This window comes from Chiroxiphia lanceolata, chromosome 13 (genome assembly GCF_009829145.1).
Source record: "Chiroxiphia lanceolata isolate bChiLan1 chromosome 13, bChiLan1.pri, whole genome shotgun sequence".
In the NCBI taxonomy this organism is placed as follows: Eukaryota; Metazoa; Chordata; class Aves; order Passeriformes; family Pipridae; genus Chiroxiphia; species Chiroxiphia lanceolata.
In genome coordinates, this window is record NC_045649.1 from 12,722,677 (window position 1) to 12,740,499 (window position 17,823).

Here is a 17,823-nt window from a genome sequence, read left to right on the forward strand (position 1 = left end):
AAAAAAACCAAAACAGACCACCAAAACCAGAAATTCCACAAACCCCCCAAATCCTACCAAACCAAAAGCTCAAGCTGCTTTTGCTTGTTTATTTCTTTTTTAGAAAAGAGTGAAAAGTTAATTCACAGAATGTGCAGAGTTGGACGGGGCTCACAAGTGTCATTGAGTCCAACTCCTGGCCTTGCCACAGGACCATCCCTGAGAGTCACACCATGAGCCTGAGAGCACCATCCAAGTACTCCTTGAGCTCTGTGGGCTCAAAAGCCTACACAGCACCCAGTATTCCCAGGAGGTCTCCCTTCCATGTATTACCTGGGCCTGACTCTGCTTAGCTTCCAAGATCAGATGGGATTGGATGCTCTCAGGGTGGTGTGGTTGTAGGCACTCCTGCACCCAACAATTCCCAATGTAAAGTTTGGACTTTGGGTTGGAGTGGGGTTTTTTTTTTGTTCATTCATGATTTTATCAAATTCTGTTGCATCTCTTTTGTGATCACTTTTCTAGGTTTGGCAGTCTTTATTAAATTATTTTTTACACAGAGTCCTTTCCATGTCACTCTTCTTTGTCTTTTTTAATTGTAGTGTCTATACTTTGAGGCAGGGAACCAAAACTGTTTAGTTCTTCATGCTTTGGCACCTAATCATACACAAACATCACCATATTCCTGTTAATTAGTTAGTTTTTCTTCCTAACTGGAGTTTCATTTTACTTCTGATTATTCATTCTCTAGGTTAAGACCAAGAACCTCAATACCTAGTTCTAAGGATGCGAACCCATGTAATTCCAGTGAGCGATCTGCATTTCCATGTCTTTGTGCCCTCTGGTGGTACAGCACAGTTATGGATCCAGGGAGTTGGGGCCTCAGTAGTAGGTACCCAGTCACTACCCAGGTGATGTTTAAGCCTTTATAAAAGCCTTGATGGGATTCATAGGACAAAGGGCAAACATCTGTATGCTGAGCTACTTTAGGGTTACTTGTAGATCCATCTCCACCACCTGTTCTTCAGTTCATTAATGTCTGATTTAATCTTAGAAACTCTTTTAGGCACCCAGGTTTGAGATTGATTTTGGATCTCCTACAGTGTGTTTGCAGTTTACATCCTGGCTCCCAGGATGCAAAATGGTCTTCTCTTTTTCTTTGCCTGAATTTGGTCTCATCTGTACCTACCTTCTCCTTTTCTACTGCTGGGGAGGGGAGTCAAGTTTTGAAAGGGGAACCAGTAATAAGTAAAATGGTTCATAGAAAGTCTTGGGTTGAAGAGAACTTCGCAGTTGAGTCTTAATGTATATATGGATTTACCTGCTACAAAAAATTTTGAGGGTATTTCCCTCCTGAGATATGAAAACTGTTGGAGGGAAGTACAACAGTTGTGCATAGATAGGCTCTTTTTACTCTATGTTTAAAAGCCACTGCAAAAAGAATAAGTATGACAAAAAATGTATATGGCAGTTCAATTGTGGATGATGAGAAATAACAGAAAAACTGTCATTCAATAGAGAGCTCTGTCTGACAGGTAGGATATGAGTTTTAGAAGATACTGTTAACAACTGTGTAAAAACATGATAATTCAAAACCAGGACACAACTATAGGATACAGTATAACACCTGATATTTGCTTTGTTTCCATAGATTACTCAGCAGTTTGGGATGAGGTGAGTTTTCTACTGACAATATGCACAGAGGAGACATGTGTTTTAGACAGTTGTGAACGGCTTATTTCAAACTTTGTTCTTCAGCTTCTTAAGAGTTACTTGTTCAACTTCTAATGTCAAGTTGTTGGTTAGTGTATGTGAGGTACCTCGTGATAAATGACCTTCCAGAGCGTATTAAGAATTGTTATGTCTTCTTAAAATCACCCTTTGCAGATTTTTTTTTTTTGGACAATATATTATCTTTTATACAGTACTGTAATCTGTCTGGTTATTGAAAACTTAATTAAAAAAAAAAATCCTGTTCCCCAATAGCTTCTAATGCATCAGGTTTTGTTACCTTAAAATTTTTCTTTCATTAATATTGATTAAGTTGTAGAGGGTTTCATTGCTGTTAATAGGGGGCACATTTTAAGTTTTAGATCATTAACATTTAAATAGATTTTAATTGTTACATTTAACAAATTTATGCAGGTAAAAATTCAATTTCTTCAATTAATTTACATTTACAGATTCAGAGATCTTTTGCTAGGGCTGTTCTCATAAAACTTTAGGGGTCCCAGAAGGATCTCTCTATACTTATATTCTTTTCATTTTATCCCTGCTACTCTCTCCATATTATGTCTTTGAAAGTGCTAGGCTTATTTCCATATGCTGCTTAATAAAGCAACATTTCTTTTAGCCTTTTAGGTGGAGGTTTGTTTCAAAAAATTTATATATAAAGACTCAAGTGAAATTTATGAAATTTTACAAGTTTGGGAATTAGTTATCTTCTTTATTATGCCACACATGGGGAAAAGTAAGTATCTGCTTGTTTGATGTAACATGCAAATCAGTCAAAGAAACAATTCTTGGGTGTACTTTTCCATCCCCACAGATTTCAGAAGTCAAAATGAAAATAGGTAAAGTTAGTTTGTTACTTTATCTCATACAGTAGAGGAAAATTCAGAAAGATTGTATTCTTACACATTGCTTGACCTGGGTCTGGCATTTCTCTGGAAGCATATCATCTTGGGTGTAGCCACTTTGTATCTACATAGAATGTAAGTATATAGAATAAGTTTCTATCAGTTCAGTAAAGTCACATGTTTTGCTTTATTAAACTAATAAGTTAATATTGACTTGCATGATGTCAAGATAAAACGCAGTATTAGAGTAAGGACAGGAAAGAGAGAGATGGTGAACATCCTGTGTCTTACAAACAAGAGGACAACTATATTAAATTCCATAAAGAAGGGAGACAAATTTCTTCATTTCTTTGGTAGCAGCCTGATCAGCTTAGAATTGCATGTGTATGCTCCCAGATAAATTACTAGTGAAAATTACATGTAACACATATTATATTGCTGTATGTTTCTATGTGTCTTGAAGTAATTTTCTGAATTCCCTAACTCAATGTGCAAAAACAGGGACTCGAGGGATTGTAGAAGATGGATCAAAGTGATTTGAAGTTTTTATGTTGATAAGAAATTCAGAGGTGTCAGGGACATCATGAGAATTTGAAAGTGGGGTCAAATCAATAGACAGCAAAGCATTTATTATGTTGGAAAGCAAAAGTTAATACGTTCCATATGAAGGAACTGCTCATTTAAAGAGTGAGTGGACCAAGAGTGGGCTGTGGGAGAAGGACCTACTGGAAGACATGGAAGAGAATATCAAATGAATAGCAAATGAATCTTAAATTCTCACACACAAACAGATTTTAAGGACTATGGGCCCAGCAAGATTAAGGGCAATAAAGGAGAGTGGAAGTAGTAAAGCCTCTAAAAATGTTCAAGGCAAGTATTACACTGTTTAGTGGAAGTGATTTCTGTGGAAAATCACCCAACCTGTGGTGATCAGAAAGAAGTTGATAGAAAGTTTGACACAAAGGTAGTAAACTGACAGTCAGTTCATGTAAGAGGAATAAAAATGGAGGTAGAAACTGAGATCTAATATACTTTTTTTTTTTTTACTCTTGTGATAACAAAAATCAGCGTTTTGGAAGGACTTTTCCAATAAGATGAGTGATTAAAAAAAAAAGAGAGATGGGGGGAAAAAGCGCCTGAACATGATGGGGAAGTTCATATAGTAGTTAGCTGACATTAAGGAACAAAAACATATACATATCTGAGGGTAACTTAACTTGTTCTTATCTTATAAAAGATAGCTTGTGTCAGGAGGCAGAGTGTTTCTCCTGGTAGTGATTTATCCTGTCAGACAGTCTTGATTTTAATTGTGTTGGAAGTATTACAGAAAAAACTAGCAGTTCCACCATGCTGGCACTGGCTGATTCCTGGTTACCAGATTTCTGTGCAGAACTGTTGGCTTCAGTTCTGGCAGCATTCAGAAATGCAATTAATGTTTGTGAGGAAGAGAAACTTGCTTGAAATTGTGATAACTTGGAAACTGAAAAAGAATTAAAAATAATTCTTCAGTGGGTTAATTTCTTGACTTTCTGGTAATCAGAGTCTTCTACGTGGCCCTGTCCAGAAAAAGAAGTTGCAGATCTATATATTCATTGAGGAAATAGAGCTAAGTCAGAAACTGATATAAATGATCTCAAAGCATAAATACAAGAATTCAAAACAAAGTATATTTCCTTCCCAGAGAGAGGAATATACCATTTTGCTGAAGAATTTGCTTTTCCATATTTTTGATTCTACACCTGTCATTACCAAATGCAGACATGATTTTATGTATTTAATTTTAATACAGAAGAAGACAATCTGATTTCCAGGAAGGAAAGTGTTTTGTGTTAGGGCATCTTGGGCTTCTGCTAATGTGAAAATAAAAATATTTGCTGCTGAGGGACTGAGATCTACACATAAAATATCTATGAGGGAAATAAATATTTTAAAATGCAAGCACTAAAGTGATATTGGCACTTCAAAATAGGGTCAGAGGCTGATTTCTCCTTTAGAAGTGTCAGTGTTCTTATGTGTATGACCACATACACTGAACCTTTCATGATAAAGTAACTACTGTTGCTTTTTTTTCAATGGAAAAAAATACACAATTCTTTTTTCATTCAGAAGAGAACAAGTTTCCTAGAAATAGTAATACAAGGCCTCAGTATTATGTGAAAAGGAAGGTTTTCTTAAAGCTGATTTATTCTGTCCAGACTCACAGAACAGGACACCAGAATAACGTCTGCCTGGCAAGTTAATTCATGGGGTTTTTTTAATGAAGATAATTTCTTTAAAATGAGCAAAGAAAAAGCTTTGCTTCTGCAAGATAAATGTATCCTTTTTTTTTTCCCCAGTTGGCCTAGATGTATACCAAAACATGTAAAAATGTACTTCAACCTGTATGCACTCAGCCTCAGTGCACAAAAGGAGAGGATGTGCAACATCAGGAATTTGGGAGCCAGGAGTCTCTGCACTCAGCAGCCTGCTGTCATCAGGCCTCACTCCTCTTTGTTCTAGGGAGCATAAAGGATGTTGGAGGAGACAAAACCTTTGCTTCAAAAACTTCTTGCACCTAATGTTGGTGATGTTATTTGATCTATAAATAATAAATAGGACTTTTCAGTAGTCCTATTTCCTTCTGATGTACAACAGCGACAGGGAGTACTCAGATCTGCTTCCTGCCTTTACATATTCCCCCAAATTGGTCAAGTGCCTTAAAGCCTACATTTTTGTTTCAGTTTTTGGTTTTAAGGTCAAACTTTTATACAGAATAAAGTGTTTATTTTGTATTAAGTAATTTTCTGTAAATATTAAACCTCTGGTTGTCATGTCTGGATGCATAAAAGCTAGCAAGGAGTAGACTATTCATAAAATAGAATGAAGGAAAATGAGAATTTCACATGGGTCCTCGACTCATACTGAGTACCTTTAATTAAATGCTGAGCAATCTGAACTTTTGTTGACCTGGTTGGGAACTGAAGTTGTTTCAAATGTGTCTCCTATCATTTTAACAACCCTCAAGTTTCTCTTGGAAGTTACATATGGTTTTGTGTAAGGGGGAAGGTTAAATAGCTTGTGCTTTTACTTACCTTGTCCTGCATTCAAGCTGCTGTTAGACGAAACACATGGTCAGCTGTGTTATTCCTTAGACTTTGCTATAGTTCAAGACCAAAATTCCAAGATAAATAGCAAGGGGACAAGAGGTGTGGCTTAGCAGGGAGTGGCCACCTCAGGTCAATCTGTTAGACTGCTGCTGCTTCCAGTGTCAGCAGAGCAATCTCATAGACAAAAGCAACTCCTGGGTGACATTTGGATGTTAGTAGATATTCTTTTCAAGCAAATCCTAGCTTTAGCTAGCATATACATATGCATATGCAAAATAAACTGTGTGGGTTGTGAAAACTAATGCTTAAATTTCCTACTAAAATGTTTTAAGGGGATTTGTTAAGGTCTACTGGATTAGGGGAAAACAGAACCATAAATTTAGGTGTTTTATAACTAGTTTTCAAGGAAGCAACTGAATAAAATTAAGGTCTCAGGAAAAGTGAAAATAATGTGAATTTGAACTGAAGAGCTGCTACTTCTGTCACTTTGTTGTGCAGAAGAGTCCTCTGTGTGTCAGTCTTTAATTTTTTTTTTTTTTTTTTTTTTTTTTTTTTTTACAAAGCATCAAACACACATTGTTTTCTTTTCTCAGTGTATTTCTAAACAGAGCCGGGACACCTCTCCTATAAAGACAGGCTGAGAGAGTTGGGGATGTTCAGCCTGGAGAAGAGAAGGCTTTGGGGAGACCCTAGAGCACCTTGCAGTACCTACAGGGGCTCCAAGAAAGCTGGAGAGGGACTTTTGGCAATGGCACAGAGGGATAGGGTAAGGGATAGGTTAAGGGATAGTCATCTTAAGCTGAAGGAGAGTAGGTTTAAATTGGGTATTAGGAAGAAATTCTTCCCTGTGAGGGTGGAGAGGCACTGGAACCTGTTGCCCAGAGAAGTTGTGGATGCTCCATCCCTGGAAGTGTTCAAGGACAGGTTGGTTTGGGGCTTTTAAGTGGAAGGTGCCCCTGCGCTTCACAGGTGATCTTTGAAGTCCCTTCCAACCCAAACCATTCTATGATTTTATGAATATTCTTAATTGTTTATTTAATATAAAAATAACTTGTTAGAACAAAAAGACATGCCTTTGCATGTTCCTACAAAACTCTGCTTGTCAGCTTGTTGAGTCTTCATTGATCATTTGCAAGCTAACAATTGCATAGAAGTGTAATGGGATACGAAGAACAGTCTCTAGCAAAGTGTAGATGTGCACACAAAACCTACAGAAGAGCTGCTTCGTGGCAGCAGATATAAATTTCACAATCTTATTATCCACCTGCACAAGTCTGTACAATTGGATTGGATAGACAGGCATGCAGATGGCAAACTCTATAAAAGTGTGAACAAATAAGGTAATTAAAAGATAGGTTTTATTGCAGATAAAAATGTATGATTTCTTTTCCCCTCAAGTGATACTCTAATAGAAGTCACATCTGTAATGGGAATATATTAACATATAATGGAAGTATAGTAACATGTAATGGAAATATATTAATACAAAACCTTACCACTATCTTATGTTCCTGAGAGTGACAGTAGGAATGAGGAATCCTGCATTTGTACATCCTTTTCCAGGCTATCTCACATATGCTTAAATGTGCCTTTTGTATTTGTGTCCAGGATTTGAAATTTTAGCCCTTTCTCTTAAATAAGTTTGAATGAAAATTAGATTTATTTTCCCATCTTTAAATAGTCAGGAGAGTTGATTTTAGTCTTTCTATTGTACTCACAATATTATTATTAGTCCACCAGATTTATCTCTAGTGAACTAGAAAGTAAAATAGAAGTAAATGTGGTATCTCTTCTGAAGATTGCTGTTCTTTGCTAAAAATAAAAAAGCACACTCAGATTGCACTGTTAGGACATGATTTCTGAGTCCAGCCAGTTCAGACAGGTCTGACTAAAACTATAATCAAGTTGAATGTATTGCACTGGTATTCTAATTTCCAATTTGGGATTTTGCTCCATAATCTCCAGTAGAGTATGTCTAATCTGTATGAGATCCAAAGTCTTTGTATAAACTCCCTGAATTCTCGTCCATGTGTCTCTGCTAAACTGAGATGTGTCTTCTGGCTGAGTTGTAGAGACATTAAATTACTGAGTAAATCAATACAGTGCTGTTATGTCACTGTATCTTTTTCAAAGACCGGCTCAAATTTTGTGTGCTGTAGCTTTGATCCCTTTCGTTTAATTCTAAGAACACTTGTTATTATAGTAACTGTTGTTTGTATGTTATTTTAGCTTTTTACTTAAGTAGCTATTTAGCAATTTAAATGAAAATGTAATTGGGTTACATCTGTTTTACATGCATGTAATACCACGCAGATGTAAACCTATATTAAAACCATATTTTCTTTTTGGCAAAAAGACATAAAAATAGAATTGTAGCAATCATGCAATACATCTTTTTTTTTTTTTTTTTTTTTTTTTAGTAGTGTACACAAGATGTATTCCAGTGTTTATGTTGTGATGGTAACAGCCCTTTCTATTTTTATGAGAGCTAACTGGCATAGCCTTTTATTTTAGTTGTACAAGGACAAGTACACTGTTACACTGGTGTAAATCCCATGGAACTCCATTGAAGTTAGTTAAAATTCCTCACCAAACTCATCAGTTTCAATAACTGACTCTTTGCAGAGCCAAATTCCACTCTAAGGATCTCCTCTGAAATAAGGAATGTTTATGGGGTTACACTGTTATGAATGACAGTGATATTTGGCTTTCAATAGCTTTATTTTAAAGAAAGATGAACTTCTTGCTGGCTGATCTTACAAGGTGCTGAGTGCCCTCAGCTATTGTTGACTTTGTTAAGGTTTTTTTCTATGCTCTGGAAAGAGAGATAAGAGATATGGATTCAATTCCAGCTTTCCCTCAGCTTTTACCCTTTGTGTAGGTACTGAGGGAATGTACTTGATGTCTCTGTACTATTGTAATCATAACACAGAGTTCCTCCTGCTTTATTTGTCCTCTTCATGGCTGACTACTACTCTTTGTTTATGTGGTGTCTAGCAGACTGCCAAGATTGTGAGTAGTGTCCATTGATACAGGTGTAAGTCCCACTTACAGTGAAATAGAGAAATAATTAGGACACTTGGCAGTTCCCTAAAGATGACTGGGATCTTTTAAGACTTTGGAATTTCTTTAGAATAACTGATTTCTCTATCAGCAGGCTCAAAATATTAAGTATTATGTTAGTTTTGTAGTCTAGCACACAGTTTTTTGATAATGTAATGCCCTGAAACCTGTGTTTATAAAGTAAGACTTCTTACTCCTTTAGTTATATAATCATAAGTCCAAAATAAACCATGTATATTTTACTTGGAGTGAAGATATGCTTAGCAGACTTCCATTGTTTCAATCTGTATCTGTTCAATAACTGCCTTTTTAGAGAATAATTGTGAAGGACATAAAAGAAAACTGTTGCATGTTTTTCTTCATACTTTTTACCTATGAACATTTAAAGCTTTGATTTTACAACTGTAGCATATGAGACTGTATGGAGACAGAATCAGGATATAAACTTAAATTTATTCCAGTTCCTCATTATTAAACACTTTTAATCTAAATCTTGTTGCTCTGAAATGTGAATTTGGCCCAAATAAGGACTTCAGTATTGTCTCTGAAGTGTATTTAAATGGGTAATTTTCAAATTACCAGTGTAAAGATGATAGGAAGCCACGGAGAGTCAGTATTATGGTATTATTTCTCAGCTGTGCCTGATAGCTCTGCTGCAGTTTATGTTTGGCACAAGGTTTGTATTTCAGGAGTGTGTAATGCAATTATTTTGAGCAATCTGCAGTGAACTACTCAAAATTATTTTCTCCAAACACACAGTTTGTTTTCCCTTATTTGTTTAAATTAACTAAGACTGAGACTTCATGAAAAGTCCATGATATAGGTCTTGGTTAAAAATTATTAGTCTTGTAAATTAAATAGCTTTGTAAATATTGACACATCAGTATTTTGGTACACATATAAAGTATTTTAAACATTTACTTTTAAAATCCTTTTCCCACATGTACTGTGGAACTCCAAGTTTTGTCATTTCAGGAAACTTCTCTTTTGCTTTTATGTTAATTGGGCTGGTATGATACTCCAAATTTTCTTCATGACTTTGCCAGAAATCTTTTGCCAGAATTCAGTTAGTTGGTTACTGTAATACAGTATTATACACATGATCTGTACATAGGATGGTCATATTAACAACATGAAGACAAGAAACAATGGGATTTTCTAAATATTATCAGATGAAGACTGACAGCTAGGATGCCCAACATATTTCCCCTTCCTCTTCCTTTCTGCATGGAAATAGTTTTTCCCTTTCAGTGCCATTCTCCTTACCTGTGGGCTGGGCTGTGGATCACTTGCCTTCAAGGTGAGATAATGATTTATAGATATATAAATGTATAAATATACATAGGTGTATAGGTACCTGTGTATAAATATCTACCTAGGGAGATGTGTGTATATATATACATACTTAGAACCTCTTGAGTTTTAAGAATTTTTGTGTTGCCCAAAGCCCTGCCCTCAATACTGTAAGAACTGTCTTAGTTTCCAGACTGCTGGTGCCAAGGACAATTCAGCTGCTGCTGGGGATGACAGCTCTGCACCTCTTGTGGTGTTTGCAGGTTGGGTGTACTTTGTAGAGAATGGTTTGCTGTTAACTTTCATGAGGACTGACTGTGATTTATGGTGACTTTCGGTAGGAACACAGTATGTACAGGGGATTCTTCCTATTTCTGTCTCCGTTTATTCCATGTAAAATGTAACTGCCTGTGCTTGGCAAGGAAAGCCATCTCAGAGATGTGGTGGGGAGGCTTAGAACTCCCAAGTACTTTGTCTTGAATCCACAGCCTTGCTACTCAAGTGTTCCTTCTTTTGGCAATGAGACAGAACATGCTGTTCATTGTCCCTAACCTTCCCCTTTTTTGCCAATGTGATGTAATGCTTGTGGTAAATAAAAATTATTGTAGTTGAGATATGAGTTAACTTTGATTTTTGGCACCTCTAATTGACTAAGATCTCTGATTATTAGTATTTCAATACTTTAAAAACAATCTTATGAATTAAAGGTACTGAATATATTTTAAGTTCAGTCTATTAAGTGGAGAGGGAGAACAGAGTTACATGATTAATAACAATTATTAAAGCACTTGATGTAGCATGTAACTTCTTTCCCTTTATGTTATGACAGCTTTCTTTGCTGAAGAGGTAAATGAGTGTCTGTTATGACTGCTGGGGTGAGAAGAGCACTGAAACCTGGACTCAGTATCAGATCATGTTTCACTAACAGAACAAGATTGATTTATTATGTTACATTAGGGTTAGATGGACCTAGTACTGCTTCACCACATGCTATTTCATTCCCTTGTCTACTAAGTATGCAAGTACAAACAGCTTTAACACAATTCTTTACCTAGAAACAAGCCTGAGGCTTCATCCAAATACTTTTAACATATGAAAATTGAGCTGCTTTGAACTTGTATGTTTTTGATAACTGCTTGGTATGCTTCCTGGAGGATCACCTGTAGGCTTTTCTTTCCAAATCCTAATCCCTTTGATTAAGTGCCAGGACAGATAGCTCTCATTGAATAACTCCAGTCTCATAATTCTTCCTTCATTCAGAGTTGAAAGGGAGCTGCTCAAGCTTCAATAGGTAAATCCTCAGATTTAGTTAAAGTAATTCAGACACTTAGAAACTGAAATTGTTTTGTTCTGAAACAGGGTTCAGATGGGCTACTGAACATTTACATACCACTTGCTGCCAGAAGCTGCAGGATGAAAAAAAAAACAAAACAAATTTTTTTAGCAAGAAGGATTAAGAGTAGGAAAACTTTGAGAACCAGACATTAAAGACAACCTGGCATGGAAATTTAAACCCAGAAATAGGAACAGAGTTACTCTGCTTGACTGCTCTTGTGGGTTTTTTTCTGCAAGATCAGACTGTGGTGCTGAGCTAAACATTCCATTCCTTCCTTGGCCCTTCTTGTTGGTAACTACCAAAATAGGGAGTAAGCAGGGGAAAAAAAAAAATTCTTAGTCTTTTTATCTTTACAAGTATGCCTGCTGGGAACAAACCTGAGCCAGTTCAAGATTCTTCTATTTAAAAGTGTTTGTGGCAGACGAGTATGACGGGGAATTAGAAATAAACCTGTTAGCTGCTGATATCTGGGGGACATAGAGCTATCTATTGCACATACTTTTTTTGCACACGTCATTTTGCGTGTGTGCATAATGAAGCAGTTTTCTCTGTGGAGGACTTACTGTGCACCTAGGAAATAAGAATGTTTTGCACACAAATAATTTGCTTTTGCACTAGAGTTGATTAACTCTAGAAATGGAGCAGAACAATTAGAGAAATTACACTCAGTTCATGTGATAGATTTTCACAGCTCCTTCAGCCTGAAAATTTGTTATATTTAGCAGAATGCAGCCTACCAAAATAGTACATAAACCTGAGTATTGTGGCACTGAACTAAAGAACTAGCCCATTCTATGAGCAAGAGATGGGACTTCCATGGCTATAACCAGTTCCTAGTTAAACTTGAACAAAAACCACTGGGTGACTGTGCATCTTGCCAGCATTAGACTTTCAGTCAAATCCTCTTGCCTCTTTACTCCCAGGTTGTTCCAAAATATTCATGTGCAGTCGTTTACTCTTGTAGGAAAAAAAAATAAGTTCTTACACTGTCTCTCTTATTTGTTGTTGCCATGAAAGGCAATGGTGTTATTTCTGCAGCTCTTTGGCAAGTAAACCACGTGAGCCATTTTAAGACGTGGCTTTACCATGAAAATAAACCAACACTGGAATCAAGTACAGACCTCAAAAACTACAAGAGTAGGCTGGAGTAGTTCTGACTTTCTAATGTGACAGTAAAGTTCAACTTGATTTTTTTTTTTTTCTTTTAAGAAGACTTTTTTCCAAATCATAACCCCCATATCAAGAGATTTGTAATTGAGTTGCAGCTCAGAAAATCAATATGATTAAGTTTGGAAATAGAATGGATTGGTATCCAGCTGCAACTAATAAGCAAAAGCTAGTAGGCCAGATGACATAAACGAGCTAGAATTTTTAAGGACACAAGTGCTAATTTCTTTGATCTAGAAAATAATTATATATGGTAAAGGATTAGGATTTCAGCCTTTTCTGGGAGATCTTGCTCCAAACAGCATAGCAACACCTGTCATCTCAAATCAGTGCTAACTCAGTATTACATCCAGATGAGGTCATCTCAGTCTAATATCATGAGGTTTTATAAGTTCTTAGGTCTAACTTATTATTTTATTCTTTAACTAATTTGGTAAATTAATCCAGTAGGTATTCAAATTGTTATTAGGGCAATGACAACTTGAGGGTTCTGGTTAATAAGATAAAAATAAAGTAGTTTGGTTAAATAAACTTTGAAGCAGAAAGCCTAAAGGCCTCTTGTTATTACCTCATTAACAAGAAATGCCATTAAGTTATTATTATTATCCTGTAATGGTTCTCCTTCTTATCACTCTTGCATTCTGATCAGTAGGGATATTTAATGAAATAGCAATAAATTTGAAGAAATTAAAATTACATGTACCCAAGCAAGACTGTAAACTAAAAATGAAAACAGAAAGATTTAACATTTGAACATAGACTTTTGAAATGGAGAAAGATTCTGCATGTTCTTACGACAAAGCTTTGGAATGAAAGCAAAAATTTATGACACATTTTATTAGACCTGTAAATCTGAAAGCTTAGCTGTAGTTTTTAATTTTTATTTTGCCTCTATAACTATTTTTATACCTTCTTTACAGTTGACTGGTCCAAGGTTTAAAATAAGTTCTGCTAGAGTATATGCCCCATTAGTCTTCTATAATAAAATGTGAACATGGCTAAAATAAAACATTATGCCTTAAGAGCAATTAAGAATGGTCTTTTGTAGATAACTGTAACATGAAATACAATCACTGTTTTTATTAATGGATTTGGGAAAAGCAGCTCAATGATTTATAGCAGAAGAGAGAATTATTTAACATTTTTATTTCTTTTATTTTATGTCTCACTCTTCAGAAAACCTTTTAAGACTCCTGAAATAAGCAAAATCTGTGTTTCAGATGTTTATCATGTTAATGTGAACCGTGGTCCGTTTTATTTAGGTAGTGCTATGATGTCAGCTAAGAAGGTGTCCTTTTTTCTGCTGTTACTCCAGTCCAAAAAGTGTTGTTTTTGAAAGAAAATCTTGCTCCATGTTTTATAAGAGTGATAAAATGTAAAAGCTGTGCATTGTACTTTATAAAGGCAGGATTTGTAGGGCACAGACATAATCTATTGGGCATTGTCTGAACATGAGGCATAGCATTTCAAAAATACATAGTTTCTTAAAAAGTATAAACACAGTTGAGAGATGTTTCTCTAATTGTATAATAATTGTTTCTTTGTGATTATTCTGTTAAGCTTCTGATAACTTAAAGTCTTCAGGATCAGTGTGGCTGGAAGTAGAATCAGTGCTCTTAAACTTGGAAGTGGTGTTGTTCTTCTACTTGAAATATTTAGAAAGACTTGTCTCCTGTTCGTATTTTCATTATGTTTAATTTGCTGCTTGCAAGCAAAAAGTGTAAATTTTCTGTCATTGTGAATGAGGGGAGAAGGACAGAGAAGTGAAAGGAAGGTCTGAAATGACTGATATCTTTTCTCAACTCCTTCAGACCGTAAATGCTGTCAGTGTTATGTGGGGTATGTGCTCCTTTGGAGGCCTTGGTTTCCAAAAGCCCTGAAACTGCCTTCTAGGTTCCTGCTGACAAACCAGGTAGCTGCAGGGGTGCCATACATTGCCCTTTATTTCTCAGTCTGTCTGTGGGGGGCTTGCAAAGTCTTGAGCCAGCGCAATCTTGGTTACACAAAATTAGGACCATGTTTTCTAGACTTTGTACTGGTATATTTGTATCTCAAATAAGAAATTTATTATTATATACTAGTAAGTGTGAGGCAGTGTTTGAATAAAGGTAGCTCCTTTTGTCTTTGAAATCTCTTTTTCCACAGCAGAGCTGTGTGTAGCTTGAAAAGCCATTAGCATAGAAACAGAAGGGCCACAGCAATATTCCACACTAGGTGACTGCTGGCATTTAGCACGAGCAGGATCAAAGCAGAATGTGTGCCTTGTAAATGATGGAGTTTGCAGTCCTCTAGGCTGGGTAAGTTGGCAAGTCTAAATTCTACCTGATGAAACTGAACTAAATTTCTTTTCTGATGTCAACATTTAGAAAAGGAATCAAAATCACATTAGCTAAACTCATCTTAAACTAAAGATATACAGTGTTTATGTACATATATGTGTGTGCATATATATGTGTAATTAATAAATATATAATTTTGGTGTACAAAAGGCTCTTTATGCTTCTGAAGGGTAGTATGAATATGGTCACTGGCCTTATTGTGCTCTTTGTTTCACCTGCCTTTAGAAAGAGCTAGTTCTAAATGAAGTTTCTTCTATAGAAAATTCTGCTTCCACAGCTGGGGAGATATGCAATAAAAATCAGTAGCCTTATGCTTCTGCACTTACCGTAAAGTGTAGTTACAAATGAAGCAATTTATTTGATTTGTAAGCACATTCGCAAATGTTTTGACAACCTTCTAGTTTACACCACAAATTGTGTGGTAGCACTGACTTCTGGGGTTAAATCTCCTGGCTCAAAGCCAAGGGGTGGTCTTAAACTGTCTTTAAATGCTCAGCCCAAAGTATTATTTGGTAGGGACAAATAGTAGCTGACATACACTGTGCTGGTAATATCCTCTGTCTGCTGTAACAAGATCCTTCCCTAGCCAGTGCAGTGCCCTATTTTTGGAATGTGTTGGCTGGCAGTACAAAGTGGGCAGTTAGTCACCTTCAGTTCCACGCGCTTGACTTTCAGTCCCCAGGGACTCCGCTCCACGCTCAGTGCGAGCTGCTGTTGGCACAGGCCTTGAGTCAGTCAAAATTCTGTTCATTCTTCAAGATAAGATCTGAAATAAATGTGCCTTTTGAAAACTTGTATGGTTGCCATAGCCATAGGAATGCAGCCTTCATTTAAAATCAGCAGCACGTCGTAGTCGCTGTTGGTGTCTTTCAGAAAACGTTACGTGGAGTTATCCAGAGATTCATAGTCTAGAGAGTGAGAAGGGCAGGTATTACCTTAGCTTAGCCTACTTCAGAAAGGTAGCAAAGAAATGTTAGACTAAATCAAGAACATTCAAAGAATCTGGCATGTACATTCTCTTTATAAGTGATAGGATTTGTGCTCTGAACTCATCTAGTAGAGCTGTGAACTGTGCCACAGAAAGTCGAACAGAGCTAAAGGGTAAAGGAGCCTGAGGAAAAAAGACTATTGAGACTCAGCAATCCACCTGTGCAAGTCCATTTCTTCCAAATCCACCTCCAAAAGAGACAAATGAAAATCGGAATGACTAAAAGGTATTTTGTAAACTCCGGAAATGTCCTTCTGCTCTCTGGAATAGTTGTGTAGGATCACGGGGGTCCTCTTATTGTACTGGAGGATCTGAAGTATTTGCCAATGAAGAACTCAGTTCTGTCTGTAGCAAATCTGAATATAACAGCATTAATGTAGATGACAGAGACAGAATGACCCCACCAAATTCACATGGGGATGTAAAATTTAAAGAAAAATATTTATTTTGGCATCATACTGCAGGAGCATGAAAGTACTATGTTACTGGCTTACAAGGGTTGCACGTTAGATGTTTTTCTTTTCTCTGTATGGCTCCGAAAATAATAATTGAAATGAATGATAATTGTCATTTTGCTATAGCACTTTATCAGCATTAACATAATACTTTTAGTCAACTTTCACTTCTAGTACCAACATGGCCAATTTCCAAGGGTTTGTTCATGGTTTACTCTATTCTGTGAAAGTGCACTTTCTCTTATTGAAACTGTCAACACGACTGGGAGATCTGCATGATAATTTAATTATCACTGTTTTTTTCACATTAAAGCAATTAAAATCAACTTGCAGAACAAGTCAAACAGTTAACTATGCTCATACAGGCTAAAAAGAATTCTCAAAGACAAATAGTTTATATTTGGTGACAGGAGTGGCCGTGGCTGAAGGTGGTGATTACTGTATGATTACTGCTCATCACAAATGACTACTTTTTTCTTTTTCTGTTTTTTCCTCTTTGCTAATACAGTTATTAAATAGTTTATATAAATGCAATAAATAGTCCTTTTTAACATTTAGAATTTTAAAACATTTCAGACATTCTTGGAGGATAGCATGCAGTGGAAATACAGAGGATTGTGTTAAACAAAATGGGTACTTTGGTGTCTTAGTAGTAGTATTGACTTGAGAATGAATAATAATGAGATTTAAGATGTACAAATCCATTCAGGGCCTTTGCTTGAGAATTTGTGTTGATGCACTTCTCCTTGTTTCTTCACTCTCCCTATGTGCTACTCAGCCTTTTATCTTCAAAACAAGCAGTATAATTCAGGCAGTAGCCCTGTATTTTAGTTTTCACTGGAACTTGACATTCTTACTGATGTTTTACATTATTTGAGTTTCCTAACATGAAGAAATTCAGGGCCACTTGGATGTTTGTGAGAACATGATTATTAGCTACAGCAGGTTTGGGATTTCATTCAGGAATTTTATAGAGATTTTGCTTGTATTGAATGTAGAGCTTCAAACACTGTCCAGAGTCATAGACACTGTGTATATGACATCTCAGAGCAAGTGACTAAAAATCTTTTGGGAAATAACATGCATGCTAGAGATTAATTATGTAGAAATGGGTGTTGGTACTGTTCAAGTTTAGAATTCAAATTCTAGATACTTGATTTCATTGTTTTCTCTTCATGTGTATGTTTAGCCAACTCCAGATAATAATTGAGTTTATGGCACAATTCATAAGGTGGCTGTTCACAAACTAGTCAACAAAACCTGTCATCACTACCTTGAGTTCTTAGTGTTTCTGTTGGCATTTAAATTCTTCCTATATATTCTGATGTGTAAGTATTTATTATAGTATCCCAGAATTATCTTTTCAAGATAACAAAAGAAAATAGAGGATCATAGGCAGAAATGATGTTACTATTTAGAATCAGTAAATATATTTGTACAGTCATTGAGTTTAGTTACATTTCAAATTCTGTTCTATGAGATATTCTGTACTGAAAAAACACATTTTTTTGTATTCCTTGTGGCCAGGTAAGTAAAGC

The 17,823-nt window shown here is 36.0% G+C and overlaps 1 protein-coding gene and 1 pseudogene across 5 annotated transcripts in view; one reads left to right on the forward strand and one right to left on the reverse strand.

The window, feature by feature from the left end:
- Window positions 1-17,823, forward strand: part of FTO (FTO alpha-ketoglutarate dependent dioxygenase) — a 231,419-nt gene that overhangs the window by 129,838 nt on the left and 83,758 nt on the right. The gene's annotated exons all lie outside the window — the stretch shown is intronic.
- On the reverse strand, window positions 263-383 carry LOC116793653 (annotated as a pseudogene).